We start from the raw sequence: 10022 nt of genomic DNA on the forward strand, positions 1-10022 counted from the left end.
TTCCAAGATCAGATGAGATTGGGCGTATCCACTGTGGTGTGGCTGTAGATGAGCTTTGTGGTTTCTGTTAGAACTTTTCTACTTCTAACTACTGGTTCATAAATGAATACGTTTGAAAATGGAATGCATCAACAGAACGGTGTTGGCAGTATAAAAATATCTACACCACCTATGTATTCCCAGGTGGTCTCCCATCCAAGTACTAACCAGGCCCAACACTGCTTAGCTTCCAAGATCAGATGAGATTGGGCATATCCAGTGTGGTGTGGCTGTAGAAGAGCTTTATGGTTTCGGTTAGTACTTTTCTACTTCTAACTACTGGTTCATGAATGAATACGTTTGAAAATGGAATGCATCAACAGAACGGTGTTGGTAGTATAAAAATATCTACAGCACCTTGTATTCCCAGGTGGTCTCCCATCCAAGTACTAACCAGGCCCAACACTGCTTAGCTTCCAAGATCAGATGAGATTGGGCGTATCCAGTGTGGTGTTGCTGTAGATGAACTTTCTGGTTTCTGTTAGAACTTTTCTACTGCTAACTACTAGTTCATAAATGAATACGTTTTAAAATGGAATGCATCAACAGAACGGTGTTGGCAGTATAAAAATATCTACAGCACCTCGTATTCCCAGGTGGTCTCCCATCCAAGAACTAACCAGGCCCAACACTGCTTAGCTTCCAAGATCAGATGAGATTGGGCGTATCCAGTGTGGTGTGGCTGTAGATGAGCTTTGTGGTTTCTGTTAGAACTTTTCTACTTCTAACTACTGGTTCATAAATGAATACGTTTGAAAATGGAATGCATCAACAGAACGGTGTTGGTTGTATAAAAATATCTACATCACCTTGTATTCCCAGGTGGTCTCCCATCCAAGTACTAACCAGGCCCAACACTGCTTAGCTTCCAAGATCAGATGAGATTGGGCGTATCCAGTGTGGTGTGGCTGTAGATGAGCTTTGTGGTTTCTGTTAGAACTTTTCTACTTCTAACTACTGGTTCATAAATGAATACGTTTGAAAATGGAATGCATCAACAGAACGGTGTTGGCAGTATAAAAATATCTACAGCACCTTGTATTCCCAGGTGGTCTCCCATCCAAGTACTAACCAGGCCCAACACTGCTTAGCTTCCAAGATCAGATGAGATTGGGCGTATCCAGTGTCGTGTGGCTGTAGATGAACTTTGTGGTTTCTGTTAGAACTTTTCTACTTCTAACTACTGGTTCATAAATGAATACGTTTTAAAATGGAATGCATCAACAGAACGGTGTTGGCAATATAAAATTATCTACAGCACCTTGTATTCCCAGGTGGTCTCCCATCCAAGTACTAACCAGGCCCAACACTGCTTAGCTTCCAAGATCAGATGAGATTGGGCGTATCCAGTGTGGTGTGGCTGTAGATGAGCTTTGTGGTTTCTGTTAGAACTTTTCTACTTCTAACTACTGGTTCATAAATAAATACGTTTGAAAATGGAATGCATCAACAGAACGGTGTTGGCAGTATAAAAATATCTACAGCACCTTGTATTCCCAGGTGGTCTCCCATCCAAGTACTAACCAGGCCCAACACTGCTTAGCTTCCAAGATCAGATGAGATTGGGCGTATCCAGTGTGGTGTGGCTGTAGATGAGCTTTGTGGTTTCTGTTAGAACTTTTCTACTTCTAACTACTGGTTCATAAATGAATACGTTTGAAAATGGAATGCATCAACAGAACGGTGTTGGCAGTATAAACATATCTACAGCACCTTGTATTCCCAGGTGGTCTCCCATCCAAGTACTAACCAGGCCCAACATTGCTTAGCTTCCAAGTTCAGATGAGATTGGGCGTATCCAGTGTGGTGTTGCTGTAGATGAACTTTCTGGTTTCTGTTAGAACTTTTCTACTTCTAACTACTGGTTCATAAATGAATATGTTTGAAAATGGTATGCATCAACAGAACAGTGTTGGCAGTATAAAAATATCTACAGCACCTTGTATTCCCAGGTGGCCTCCCATCCAAGTACTAACCAGGCCCAACACTGCTTAGCTTCCAAGATCAGATGAGATTGGGCGTATCCAGTGTGGTGTTGCTGTAGATGAGCTTTGTGGTTTCTGTTAGAACTTTTCTACTTCTAACTACTGGTTCATAAATGAATACGTTTGAAAATGGAATGCATCAACAGAACGGTGTTGGCAGTATAAAAATATCTACAGCACCTCGTATTCCCAGGTGGTCTCCCATCCAAGTACTAACCAGGCCCAACACTGCTTAGCTTCCAAGATCAGATGAGATTGGGCGTATCCAGTGTGGTGTTGCTGTAGATGAACTTTCTGGTTTCTGTTAGAACTTTTCTACTGCTAACTACTAGTTCATAAATGAATATGTTTTAAAATGGAATGCATCAACAGAACGGTGTTGGCAGTATAAAAATATCTACAGCACCTCGTATTCCCAGGTGGTCTCCCATCCAAGAACTAACCAGGCCCAACACTGCTTAGCTTCCAAGATCAGATGAGATTGGGCGTATCCAGTGTGGTGTGGCTGTAGATGAGCTTTGTGGTTTCTGTTAGAACTTTTCTACTTCTAACTACTGGTTCATAAATGAATACGTTTGAAAATGGAATGCATCAACAGAACGGTGTTGGTTGTATAAAAATATCTACATCACCTTGTATTCCCAGGTGGTCTCCCATCCAAGTACTAACCAGGCCCAACACTGCTTAGCTTCCAAGATCAGATGAGATTGGGCGTATCCAGTGTGGTGTGGCTGTAGATGAGCTTTGTGGTTTCTGTTAGAACTTTTCTACTTCTAACTACTGGTTCATAAATGAATACGTTTGAAAATGGAATGCATCAACAGAACGGTGTTGGCAGTATAAAAATATCTACAGCACCTTGTATTCCCAGGTGGTCTCCCATCCAAGTACTAACCAGGCCCAACACTGCTTAGCTTCCAAGATCAGATGAGATTGGGCGTATCCAGTGTCGTGTGGCTGTAGATGAACTTTGTGGTTTCTGTTAGAACTTTTCTACTTCTAACTACTGGTTCATAAATGAATACGTTTTAAAATGGAATGCATCAACAGAACGGTGTTGGCAGTATAAAATTATCTACAGCACCTTGTATTCCCAGGTGGTCTCCCATCCAAGTACTAACCAGGCCCAACACTGCTTAGCTTCCAAGATCAGATGAGATTGGGCGTATCCAGTGTGGTGTGGCTGTAGATGAGCTTTGTGGTTTCTGTTAGAACTTTTCTACTTCTAACTACTGGTTCATAAATAAATACGTTTGAAAATGGAATGCATCAACAGAACGGTGTTGGCAGTATAAAAATATCTACAGCACCTTGTATTCCCAGGTGGTCTCCCATCCAAGTACTAACCAGGCCCAACACTGCTTAGCTTCCAAGATCAGATGAGATTGGGCGTATCCAGTGTGGTGTGGCTGTAAATGAGCTTTGTGGTTTCTGTTAGAACTTTTCTACTTCTAACTACTGGTTCATAAATGAATACGTTTGAAAATGGAATGCATCAACAGAACGGTGTTGGCAGTATAAACATATCTACAGCACCTTGTATTCCCAGGTGGTCTCCCATCCAAGTACTAACCAGGCCCAACATTGCTTAGCTTCCAAGTTCAGATGAGATTGGGCGTATCCAGTGTGGTGTTGCTGTAGATGAACTTTCTGGTTTCTGTTAGAACTTTTCTACTTCTAACTACTGGTTCATAAATGAATATGTTTGAAAATGGTATGCATCAACAGAACAGTGTTGGCAGTATAAAAATATCTACAGCACCTTGTATTCCCAGGTGGCCTCCCATCCAAGTACTAACCAGGCCCAACACTGCTTAGCTTCCAAGATCAGATGAGATTGGGCGTATCCAGTGTGGTGTTGCTGTAGATGAGCTTTGTGGTTTCTGTTAGAACTTTTCTACTTCTAACTACTGGTTCATAAATGAATACGTTTGAAAATGGAATGCATCAACAGAACGGTGTTGGCAGTATAAAAATATCTACAGCACCTCGTATTCCCAGGTGGTCTCCCATCCAAGAACTAACCAGGCCCAACACTGCTTAGCTTCCAAGATCAGATGAGATTGGGCGTATCCAGTGTGGTGTGGCTGTAGATGAGCTTTGTGGTTTCTGTTAGAACTTTTCTACTTCTAACTACTGGTTCATAAATGAATACGTTTGAAAATGGAATGCATCAACAGAACGGTGTTGGTTGTATAAAAATATCTACATCACCTTGTATTCCCAGGTGGTCTCCCATCCAAGTACTAACCAGGCCCAACACTGCTTAGCTTCCAAGATCAGATGAGATTGGGCGTATCCAGTGTGGTGTGGCTGTAGATGAGCTTTGTGGTTTCTATTAGAACTTTTCTACTTCTAACTACTGGTTCATAAATGAATACGTTTGAAAATGGAATGCATCAACAGAACGGTGTTGGCAATATAAAATTATCTACAGCACCTTGTATTCCCAGGTGGTCTCCCATCCAAGTACTAACCAGGCCCAACACTGCTTAGCTTCCAAGATCAGATGAGATTGGGCGTATCCAGTGTGGTGTGGCTGTAGATGAGCTTTGTGGTTTCTGTTAGAACTTTTCTACTTCTAACTACTGGTTCATAAATAAATACGTTTGAAAATGGAATGCATCAACAGAACGGTGTTGGCAGTATAAAAATATCTACAGCACCTTGTATTCCCAGGTGGTCTCCCATCCAAGTACTAACCAGGCCCAACACTGCTTAGCTTCCAAGATCAGATGAGATTGGGCGTATCCAGTGTGGTGTGGCTGTAGATGAGCTTTGTGGTTTCTGTTAGAACTTTTCTACTTCTAACTACTGGTTCATAAATGAATACGTTTGAAAATGGAATGCATCAACAGAACGGTGTTGGCAGTATAAACATATCTACAGCACCTTGTATTCCCAGGTGGTCTCCCATCCAAGTACTAACCAGGCCCAACATTGCTTAGCTTCCAAGTTCAGATGAGATTGGGCGTATCCAGTGTGGTGTTGCTGTAGATGAACTTTCTGGTTTCTGTTAGAACTTTTCTACTTCTAACTACTGGTTCATAAATGAATATGTTTGAAAATGGTATGCATCAACAGAACAGTGTTGGCAGTATAAAAATATCTACAGCACCTTGTATTCCCAGGTGGCCTCCCATCCAAGTACTAACCAGGCCCAACACTGCTTAGCTTCCAAGATCAGATGAGATTGGGCGTATCCAGTGTGGTGTTGCTGTAGATGAGCTTTGTGGTTTCTGTTAGAACTTTTCTACTTCTAACTACTGGTTCATAAATGAATACGTTTGAAAATGGAATGCATCAACAGAACGGTGTTGGCAGTATAAAAATATCTACAGCACCTCGTATTCCCAGGTGGTCTCCCATCCAAGTACTAACCAGGCCCAACACTGCTTAGCTTCCAAGATCAGATGAGATTGGGCGTATCCAGTGTGGTGTTGCTGTAGATGAACTTTCTGGTTTCTGTTAGAACTTTTCTACTGCTAACTACTAGTTCATAAATGAATATGTTTTAAAATGGAATGCATCAACAGAACGGTGTTGGCAGTATAAAAATATCTACAGCACCTCGTATTCCCAGGTGGTCTCCCATCCAAGAACTAACCAGGCCCAACACTGCTTAGCTTCCAAGATCAGATGAGATTGGGCGTATCCAGTGTGGTGTGGCTGTAGATGAGCTTTGTGGTTTCTGTTAGAACTTTTCTACTTCTAACTACTGGTTCATAAATGAATACGTTTGAAAATGGAATGCATCAACAGAACGGTGTTGGTTGTATAAAAATATCTACATCACCTTGTATTCCCAGGTGGTCTCCCATCCAAGTACTAACCAGGCCCAACACTGCTTAGCTTCCAAGATCAGATGAGATTGGGCGTATCCAGTGTGGTGTGGCTGTAGATGAGCTTTGTGGTTTCTGTTAGAACTTTTCTACTTCTAACTACTGGTTCATAAATGAATACGTTTGAAAATGGAATGCATCAACAGAACGGTGTTGGCAGTATAAAAATATCTACAGCACCTTGTATTCCCAGGTGGTCTCCCATCCAAGTACTAACCAGGCCCAACACTGCTTAGCTTCCAAGATCAGATGAGATTGGGCGTATCCAGTGTCGTGTGGCTGTAGATGAACTTTGTGGTTTCTGTTAGAACTTTTCTACTTCTAACTACTGGTTCATAAATGAATACGTTTTAAAATGGAATGCATCAACAGAACGGTGTTGGCAGTATAAAATTATCTACAGCACCTTGTATTCCCAGGTGGTCTCCCATCCAAGTACTAACCAGGCCCAACACTGCTTAGCTTCCAAGATCAGATGAGATTGGGCGTATCCAGTGTGGTGTGGCTGTAGATGAGCTTTGTGGTTTCTGTTAGAACTTTTCTACTTCTAACTACTGGTTCATAAATAAATACGTTTGAAAATGGAATGCATCAACAGAACGGTGTTGGCAGTATAAAAATATCTACAGCACCTTGTATTCCCAGGTGGTCTCCCATCCAAGTACTAACCAGGCCCAACACTGCTTAGCTTCCAAGATCAGATGAGATTGGGCGTATCCAGTGTGGTGTGGCTGTAAATGAGCTTTGTGGTTTCTGTTAGAACTTTTCTACTTCTAACTACTGGTTCATAAATGAATACGTTTGAAAATGGAATGCATCAACAGAACGGTGTTGGCAGTATAAACATATCTACAGCACCTTGTATTCCCAGGTGGTCTCCCATCCAAGTACTAACCAGGCCCAACATTGCTTAGCTTCCAAGTTCAGATGAGATTGGGCGTATCCAGTGTGGTGTTGCTGTAGATGAACTTTCTGGTTTCTGTTAGAACTTTTCTACTTCTAACTACTGGTTCATAAATGAATATGTTTGAAAATGGTATGCATCAACAGAACAGTGTTGGCAGTATAAAAATATCTACAGCACCTTGTATTCCCAGGTGGCCTCCCATCCAAGTACTAACCAGGCCCAACACTGCTTAGCTTCCAAGATCAGATGAGATTGGGCGTATCCAGTGTGGTGTTGCTGTAGATGAGCTTTGTGGTTTCTGTTAGAACTTTTCTACTTCTAACTACTGGTTCATAAATGAATACGTTTGAAAATGGAATGCATCAACAGAACGGTGTTGGCAGTATAAAAATATCTACAGCACCTCGTATTCCCAGGTGGTCTCCCATCCAAGTACTAACCAGGCCCAACACTGCTTAGCTTCCAAGATCAGATGAGATTGGGCGTATCCAGTGTGGTGTGGCTGTAGATGAGCTTTGTGGTTTCTGTTAGAACTTTTCTACTTCTAACTACTGGTTCATAAATGAATACGTTTGAAAATGGAATGCATCAACAGAACGGTGTTGGTTGTATAAAAATATCTACATCACCTTGTATTCCCAGGTGGTCTCCCATCCAAGTACTAACCAGGCCCAACACTGCTTAGCTTCCAAGATCAGATGAGATTGGGCGTATCCAGTGTGGTGTGGCTGTAGATGAGCTTTGTGGTTTCTATTAGAACTTTTCTACTTCTAACTACTGGTTCATAAATGAATACGTTTGAAAATGGAATGCATCAACAGAACAGTGTTGGCAGTATAAAAATATCTACAGCACCTTGTATTCCCAGGTGGTCTCCCATCCAAGTACTAACCAGGCCCAACACTGCTTAGCTTCCAAGATCAGATGAGATTGGGCGTATCCAGTGTGGTGTGGCTGTAGATGAGCTTTGTGGTTTCTATTAGAACTTTTCTACTTCTAACTACTGGTTCATAAATAAATACGTTTGAAAATGGAATGCATCAACAGAACGGTGTTGGCAGTATAAAAATATCTACAGCACCTTGTATTCCCAGGTGGTCTCCCATCCAAGTACTAACCAGGCCCAACACTGCTTAGCTTCCAAGATCAGATGAGATTGGGCGTATCCAGTGTGGTGTGGCTGTAGATGAGCTTTGTGGTTTCTGTTAGAACTTTTCTACTTCTAACTACTGGTTCATAAATGAATACGTTTGAAAATGGAATGCATCAACAGAACGGTGTTGGCAGTATAAACATATCTACAGCACCTTGTATTCCCAGGTGGTCTCCCATCCAAGTACTAACCAGGCCCAACACTGCTTAGCTTCCAAGTTCAGATGAGATTCGGCGTATCCAGTGTGGTGTTGCTGTAGATGAACTTTCTGGTTTCTGTTAGAACTTTTCTACTTCTAACTACTGGTTCATAAATGAATATGTTTGAAAATGGTATGCATCAACAGAACAGTGTTGGCAGTATAAAAATATCTACAGCACCTTGTATTCCCAGGTGGCCTCCCATCCAAGTACTAACCAGGCCCAACACTGCTTAGCTTCCAAGATCAGATGAGATTGGGCGTATCCAGTGTGGTGTGGCTGTAGATGAGCTTTGTGGTTTCTGTTAGAACTTTTCTACTTCTAACTACTGGTTCATAAATGAATACGTTTGAAAATGGAATGCATCAACAGAACGGTGTTGGCAGTATAAAAATATCTACAGCACCTCGTATTCCCAGGTGGTCTCCCATCCAAGAACTAACCAGGCCCAACACTGCTTAGCTTCCAAGATCAGATGAGATTGGGCGTATCCAGTGTGGTGTGGCTGTAGATGAGCTTTGTGGTTTCTGTTAGAACTTTTCTACTTCTAACTACTGGTTCATAAATGAATACGTTTGAAAATGGAATGCATCAACAGAACGGTGTTGGTTGTATAAAAATATCTACATCACCTTGTATTCCCAGGTGGTCTCCCATCCAAGTACTAACCAGGCCCAACACTGCTTAGCTTCCAAGATCAGATGAGATTGGGCGTATCCAGTGTGGTGTGGCTGTAGAGGAGCTTTGTGGTTTCTATTAGAACTTTTCTACTTCTAACTACTGGTTCATAAATGAATACGTTTGAAAATGGAATGCATCAACAGAACGGTGTTGGCAGTATAAAAATATCTACAGCACCTTGTATTCCCAGGTGGTCTCCCATCCAAGTACTAACCAGGCCCAACACTGCTTAGCTTCCAAGATCAGATAAGATTGGGCGTATCCAGTGTCGTGTGGCTGTAGATGAACTTTGTGGTTTCTGTTAGAACTTTTCTACTTCTAACTACTGGTTCATAAATGAATACGTTTTAAAATGGAATGCATCAACAGAACGGTGTTGGCAGTATAAAATTATCTACAGCACCTTGTTTTCCCAGGTGGTCTCCCATCCAAGTACTAACCAGGCCCAACACTGCTTAGCTTCCAAGATCAGATGAGATTGGGCGTATCCAGTGTGGTGTGGCTGTAGATGAGCTTTGTGGTTTCTGTTAGAACTTTTCTACTTCTAACTACTGGTTCATAAATGAATACGTTTGAAAATGGAATGCATCAACAGAACGGTGTTGGTTGTATAAAAATATCTACATCACCTTGTATTCCCAGGTGGTCTCCCATCCAAGTACTAACCAGGCCCAACACTGCTTAGCTTCCAAGATCAGATGAGATTGGGCGTATCCAGTGTGGTGTGGCTGTAGATGAGCTTTGTGGTTTCTATTAGAACTTTTCTACTTCTAACTACTGGTTCATAAATGAATACGTTTGAAAATGGAATGCATCAACAGAACGGTGTTGGCAGTATAAAAATATCTACAGCACCTTGTATTCCCAGGTGGTCTCCCATCCAAGTACTAACCAGGCCCAACACTGCTTAGCTTCCAAGATCAGATGAGATTGGGCGTATCCAGTGTCGTGTGGCTGTAGATGAACTTTGTGGTTTCTGTTAGAACTTTTCTACTTCTAACTACTGGTTCATAAATGAATACAGATGTAGCCACCTTTACCTTGACTGTTTCTCCGCCGAGACGGGCGTTTAGCCACGCTAAGGCGATAGCTGAGTTTCATCACAGGCAGGCGCGTTGAGACGATCTAGATACTCATCATGCATTACACATCTCCACCACTGTGTCGCTAATGCTCCACTAATCCAGTACTTTCGATCGTACAGTATAGCGGCGG

The 10022-nt window shown here is 42.0% G+C and overlaps 41 non-coding genes and 3 pseudogenes across 41 annotated transcripts; all 44 read right to left on the bottom strand.

The window, feature by feature from the left end:
* LOC135039137 (5S ribosomal RNA) overlaps positions 1-50 on the bottom strand; it is a 119-nt pseudogene extending 69 nt beyond the window's left edge.
* A 107-nt stretch (positions 51-157) lies between these two features.
* On the bottom strand, positions 158-277 carry LOC135039224 (5S ribosomal RNA; annotated as a pseudogene).
* Positions 278-384: 107 nt separating this feature from the next.
* LOC135039682 (5S ribosomal RNA) lies at positions 385-503 on the bottom strand. The gene has a single exon (XR_010233680.1). It is a non-coding gene; the product is annotated as a 5S ribosomal RNA (ribosomal RNA).
* Positions 504-610: 107 nt separating this feature from the next.
* LOC135038409 (5S ribosomal RNA) lies at positions 611-729 on the bottom strand. Its single transcript, XR_010232773.1, has one exon. It is a non-coding gene; the product is annotated as a 5S ribosomal RNA (ribosomal RNA).
* A 107-nt stretch (positions 730-836) lies between these two features.
* Positions 837-955, bottom strand: LOC135038549 (5S ribosomal RNA). The gene has a single exon (XR_010232909.1). It is a non-coding gene; the product is annotated as a 5S ribosomal RNA (ribosomal RNA).
* A 107-nt stretch (positions 956-1062) lies between these two features.
* Positions 1063-1181, bottom strand: LOC135038662 (5S ribosomal RNA). The gene has a single exon (XR_010233020.1). It is a non-coding gene; the product is annotated as a 5S ribosomal RNA (ribosomal RNA).
* A 107-nt stretch (positions 1182-1288) lies between these two features.
* On the bottom strand, positions 1289-1407 carry LOC135039472 (5S ribosomal RNA). The gene has a single exon (XR_010233476.1). It is a non-coding gene; the product is annotated as a 5S ribosomal RNA (ribosomal RNA).
* Positions 1408-1514: 107 nt separating this feature from the next.
* Positions 1515-1633, bottom strand: LOC135039473 (5S ribosomal RNA). Its single transcript, XR_010233477.1, has one exon. It is a non-coding gene; the product is annotated as a 5S ribosomal RNA (ribosomal RNA).
* Positions 1634-1740: 107 nt separating this feature from the next.
* On the bottom strand, positions 1741-1859 carry LOC135038592 (5S ribosomal RNA). Its single transcript, XR_010232950.1, has one exon. It is a non-coding gene; the product is annotated as a 5S ribosomal RNA (ribosomal RNA).
* A 107-nt stretch (positions 1860-1966) lies between these two features.
* Positions 1967-2085, bottom strand: LOC135038626 (5S ribosomal RNA). The gene has a single exon (XR_010232984.1). It is a non-coding gene; the product is annotated as a 5S ribosomal RNA (ribosomal RNA).
* Positions 2086-2192: 107 nt separating this feature from the next.
* On the bottom strand, positions 2193-2311 carry LOC135039532 (5S ribosomal RNA). Its single transcript, XR_010233535.1, has one exon. It is a non-coding gene; the product is annotated as a 5S ribosomal RNA (ribosomal RNA).
* Positions 2312-2418: 107 nt separating this feature from the next.
* LOC135038410 (5S ribosomal RNA) lies at positions 2419-2537 on the bottom strand. The gene has a single exon (XR_010232774.1). It is a non-coding gene; the product is annotated as a 5S ribosomal RNA (ribosomal RNA).
* Positions 2538-2644: 107 nt separating this feature from the next.
* Positions 2645-2763, bottom strand: LOC135038550 (5S ribosomal RNA). Its single transcript, XR_010232910.1, has one exon. It is a non-coding gene; the product is annotated as a 5S ribosomal RNA (ribosomal RNA).
* Positions 2764-2870: 107 nt separating this feature from the next.
* Positions 2871-2989, bottom strand: LOC135038663 (5S ribosomal RNA). The gene has a single exon (XR_010233021.1). It is a non-coding gene; the product is annotated as a 5S ribosomal RNA (ribosomal RNA).
* Positions 2990-3096: 107 nt separating this feature from the next.
* LOC135039474 (5S ribosomal RNA) lies at positions 3097-3215 on the bottom strand. The gene has a single exon (XR_010233479.1). It is a non-coding gene; the product is annotated as a 5S ribosomal RNA (ribosomal RNA).
* A 107-nt stretch (positions 3216-3322) lies between these two features.
* On the bottom strand, positions 3323-3441 carry LOC135039569 (5S ribosomal RNA). The gene has a single exon (XR_010233570.1). It is a non-coding gene; the product is annotated as a 5S ribosomal RNA (ribosomal RNA).
* A 107-nt stretch (positions 3442-3548) lies between these two features.
* LOC135038593 (5S ribosomal RNA) lies at positions 3549-3667 on the bottom strand. Its single transcript, XR_010232951.1, has one exon. It is a non-coding gene; the product is annotated as a 5S ribosomal RNA (ribosomal RNA).
* A 107-nt stretch (positions 3668-3774) lies between these two features.
* Positions 3775-3893, bottom strand: LOC135038627 (5S ribosomal RNA). Its single transcript, XR_010232985.1, has one exon. It is a non-coding gene; the product is annotated as a 5S ribosomal RNA (ribosomal RNA).
* A 107-nt stretch (positions 3894-4000) lies between these two features.
* Positions 4001-4119, bottom strand: LOC135038411 (5S ribosomal RNA). Its single transcript, XR_010232775.1, has one exon. It is a non-coding gene; the product is annotated as a 5S ribosomal RNA (ribosomal RNA).
* A 107-nt stretch (positions 4120-4226) lies between these two features.
* LOC135038552 (5S ribosomal RNA) lies at positions 4227-4345 on the bottom strand. Its single transcript, XR_010232912.1, has one exon. It is a non-coding gene; the product is annotated as a 5S ribosomal RNA (ribosomal RNA).
* A 107-nt stretch (positions 4346-4452) lies between these two features.
* Positions 4453-4571, bottom strand: LOC135039475 (5S ribosomal RNA). Its single transcript, XR_010233480.1, has one exon. It is a non-coding gene; the product is annotated as a 5S ribosomal RNA (ribosomal RNA).
* Positions 4572-4678: 107 nt separating this feature from the next.
* On the bottom strand, positions 4679-4797 carry LOC135039476 (5S ribosomal RNA). Its single transcript, XR_010233481.1, has one exon. It is a non-coding gene; the product is annotated as a 5S ribosomal RNA (ribosomal RNA).
* Positions 4798-4904: 107 nt separating this feature from the next.
* Positions 4905-5023, bottom strand: LOC135038594 (5S ribosomal RNA). Its single transcript, XR_010232952.1, has one exon. It is a non-coding gene; the product is annotated as a 5S ribosomal RNA (ribosomal RNA).
* A 107-nt stretch (positions 5024-5130) lies between these two features.
* LOC135038628 (5S ribosomal RNA) lies at positions 5131-5249 on the bottom strand. Its single transcript, XR_010232986.1, has one exon. It is a non-coding gene; the product is annotated as a 5S ribosomal RNA (ribosomal RNA).
* A 107-nt stretch (positions 5250-5356) lies between these two features.
* Positions 5357-5475, bottom strand: LOC135039533 (5S ribosomal RNA). Its single transcript, XR_010233536.1, has one exon. It is a non-coding gene; the product is annotated as a 5S ribosomal RNA (ribosomal RNA).
* A 107-nt stretch (positions 5476-5582) lies between these two features.
* On the bottom strand, positions 5583-5701 carry LOC135038412 (5S ribosomal RNA). The gene has a single exon (XR_010232776.1). It is a non-coding gene; the product is annotated as a 5S ribosomal RNA (ribosomal RNA).
* A 107-nt stretch (positions 5702-5808) lies between these two features.
* Positions 5809-5927, bottom strand: LOC135038553 (5S ribosomal RNA). Its single transcript, XR_010232913.1, has one exon. It is a non-coding gene; the product is annotated as a 5S ribosomal RNA (ribosomal RNA).
* Positions 5928-6034: 107 nt separating this feature from the next.
* On the bottom strand, positions 6035-6153 carry LOC135038666 (5S ribosomal RNA). The gene has a single exon (XR_010233023.1). It is a non-coding gene; the product is annotated as a 5S ribosomal RNA (ribosomal RNA).
* A 107-nt stretch (positions 6154-6260) lies between these two features.
* LOC135039477 (5S ribosomal RNA) lies at positions 6261-6379 on the bottom strand. The gene has a single exon (XR_010233482.1). It is a non-coding gene; the product is annotated as a 5S ribosomal RNA (ribosomal RNA).
* A 107-nt stretch (positions 6380-6486) lies between these two features.
* Positions 6487-6605, bottom strand: LOC135039570 (5S ribosomal RNA). The gene has a single exon (XR_010233571.1). It is a non-coding gene; the product is annotated as a 5S ribosomal RNA (ribosomal RNA).
* A 107-nt stretch (positions 6606-6712) lies between these two features.
* Positions 6713-6831, bottom strand: LOC135038595 (5S ribosomal RNA). Its single transcript, XR_010232953.1, has one exon. It is a non-coding gene; the product is annotated as a 5S ribosomal RNA (ribosomal RNA).
* A 107-nt stretch (positions 6832-6938) lies between these two features.
* On the bottom strand, positions 6939-7057 carry LOC135038629 (5S ribosomal RNA). Its single transcript, XR_010232987.1, has one exon. It is a non-coding gene; the product is annotated as a 5S ribosomal RNA (ribosomal RNA).
* Positions 7058-7164: 107 nt separating this feature from the next.
* Positions 7165-7283, bottom strand: LOC135039269 (5S ribosomal RNA). Its single transcript, XR_010233395.1, has one exon. It is a non-coding gene; the product is annotated as a 5S ribosomal RNA (ribosomal RNA).
* Positions 7284-7390: 107 nt separating this feature from the next.
* LOC135038554 (5S ribosomal RNA) lies at positions 7391-7509 on the bottom strand. Its single transcript, XR_010232914.1, has one exon. It is a non-coding gene; the product is annotated as a 5S ribosomal RNA (ribosomal RNA).
* A 107-nt stretch (positions 7510-7616) lies between these two features.
* On the bottom strand, positions 7617-7735 carry LOC135039478 (5S ribosomal RNA). Its single transcript, XR_010233483.1, has one exon. It is a non-coding gene; the product is annotated as a 5S ribosomal RNA (ribosomal RNA).
* A 107-nt stretch (positions 7736-7842) lies between these two features.
* On the bottom strand, positions 7843-7961 carry LOC135039479 (5S ribosomal RNA). Its single transcript, XR_010233484.1, has one exon. It is a non-coding gene; the product is annotated as a 5S ribosomal RNA (ribosomal RNA).
* Positions 7962-8068: 107 nt separating this feature from the next.
* LOC135038754 (5S ribosomal RNA) lies at positions 8069-8187 on the bottom strand. Its single transcript, XR_010233108.1, has one exon. It is a non-coding gene; the product is annotated as a 5S ribosomal RNA (ribosomal RNA).
* Positions 8188-8294: 107 nt separating this feature from the next.
* On the bottom strand, positions 8295-8413 carry LOC135039727 (5S ribosomal RNA). Its single transcript, XR_010233723.1, has one exon. It is a non-coding gene; the product is annotated as a 5S ribosomal RNA (ribosomal RNA).
* Positions 8414-8520: 107 nt separating this feature from the next.
* On the bottom strand, positions 8521-8639 carry LOC135038413 (5S ribosomal RNA). Its single transcript, XR_010232777.1, has one exon. It is a non-coding gene; the product is annotated as a 5S ribosomal RNA (ribosomal RNA).
* A 107-nt stretch (positions 8640-8746) lies between these two features.
* LOC135038916 (5S ribosomal RNA) lies at positions 8747-8865 on the bottom strand. Its single transcript, XR_010233267.1, has one exon. It is a non-coding gene; the product is annotated as a 5S ribosomal RNA (ribosomal RNA).
* A 107-nt stretch (positions 8866-8972) lies between these two features.
* LOC135039037 (5S ribosomal RNA) lies at positions 8973-9091 on the bottom strand (annotated as a pseudogene).
* Positions 9092-9198: 107 nt separating this feature from the next.
* Positions 9199-9317, bottom strand: LOC135039493 (5S ribosomal RNA). Its single transcript, XR_010233497.1, has one exon. It is a non-coding gene; the product is annotated as a 5S ribosomal RNA (ribosomal RNA).
* Positions 9318-9424: 107 nt separating this feature from the next.
* LOC135038555 (5S ribosomal RNA) lies at positions 9425-9543 on the bottom strand. Its single transcript, XR_010232915.1, has one exon. It is a non-coding gene; the product is annotated as a 5S ribosomal RNA (ribosomal RNA).
* A 107-nt stretch (positions 9544-9650) lies between these two features.
* Positions 9651-9769, bottom strand: LOC135038667 (5S ribosomal RNA). Its single transcript, XR_010233024.1, has one exon. It is a non-coding gene; the product is annotated as a 5S ribosomal RNA (ribosomal RNA).
* Between the last annotated feature and the right edge of the window lie 253 nt (positions 9770-10022).

This window comes from Pseudophryne corroboree, unplaced genomic scaffold (assembly GCF_028390025.1).
Source record: "Pseudophryne corroboree isolate aPseCor3 unplaced genomic scaffold, aPseCor3.hap2 scaffold_711, whole genome shotgun sequence".
In the NCBI taxonomy this organism is placed as follows: domain Eukaryota; kingdom Metazoa; phylum Chordata; class Amphibia; order Anura; family Myobatrachidae; genus Pseudophryne; species Pseudophryne corroboree.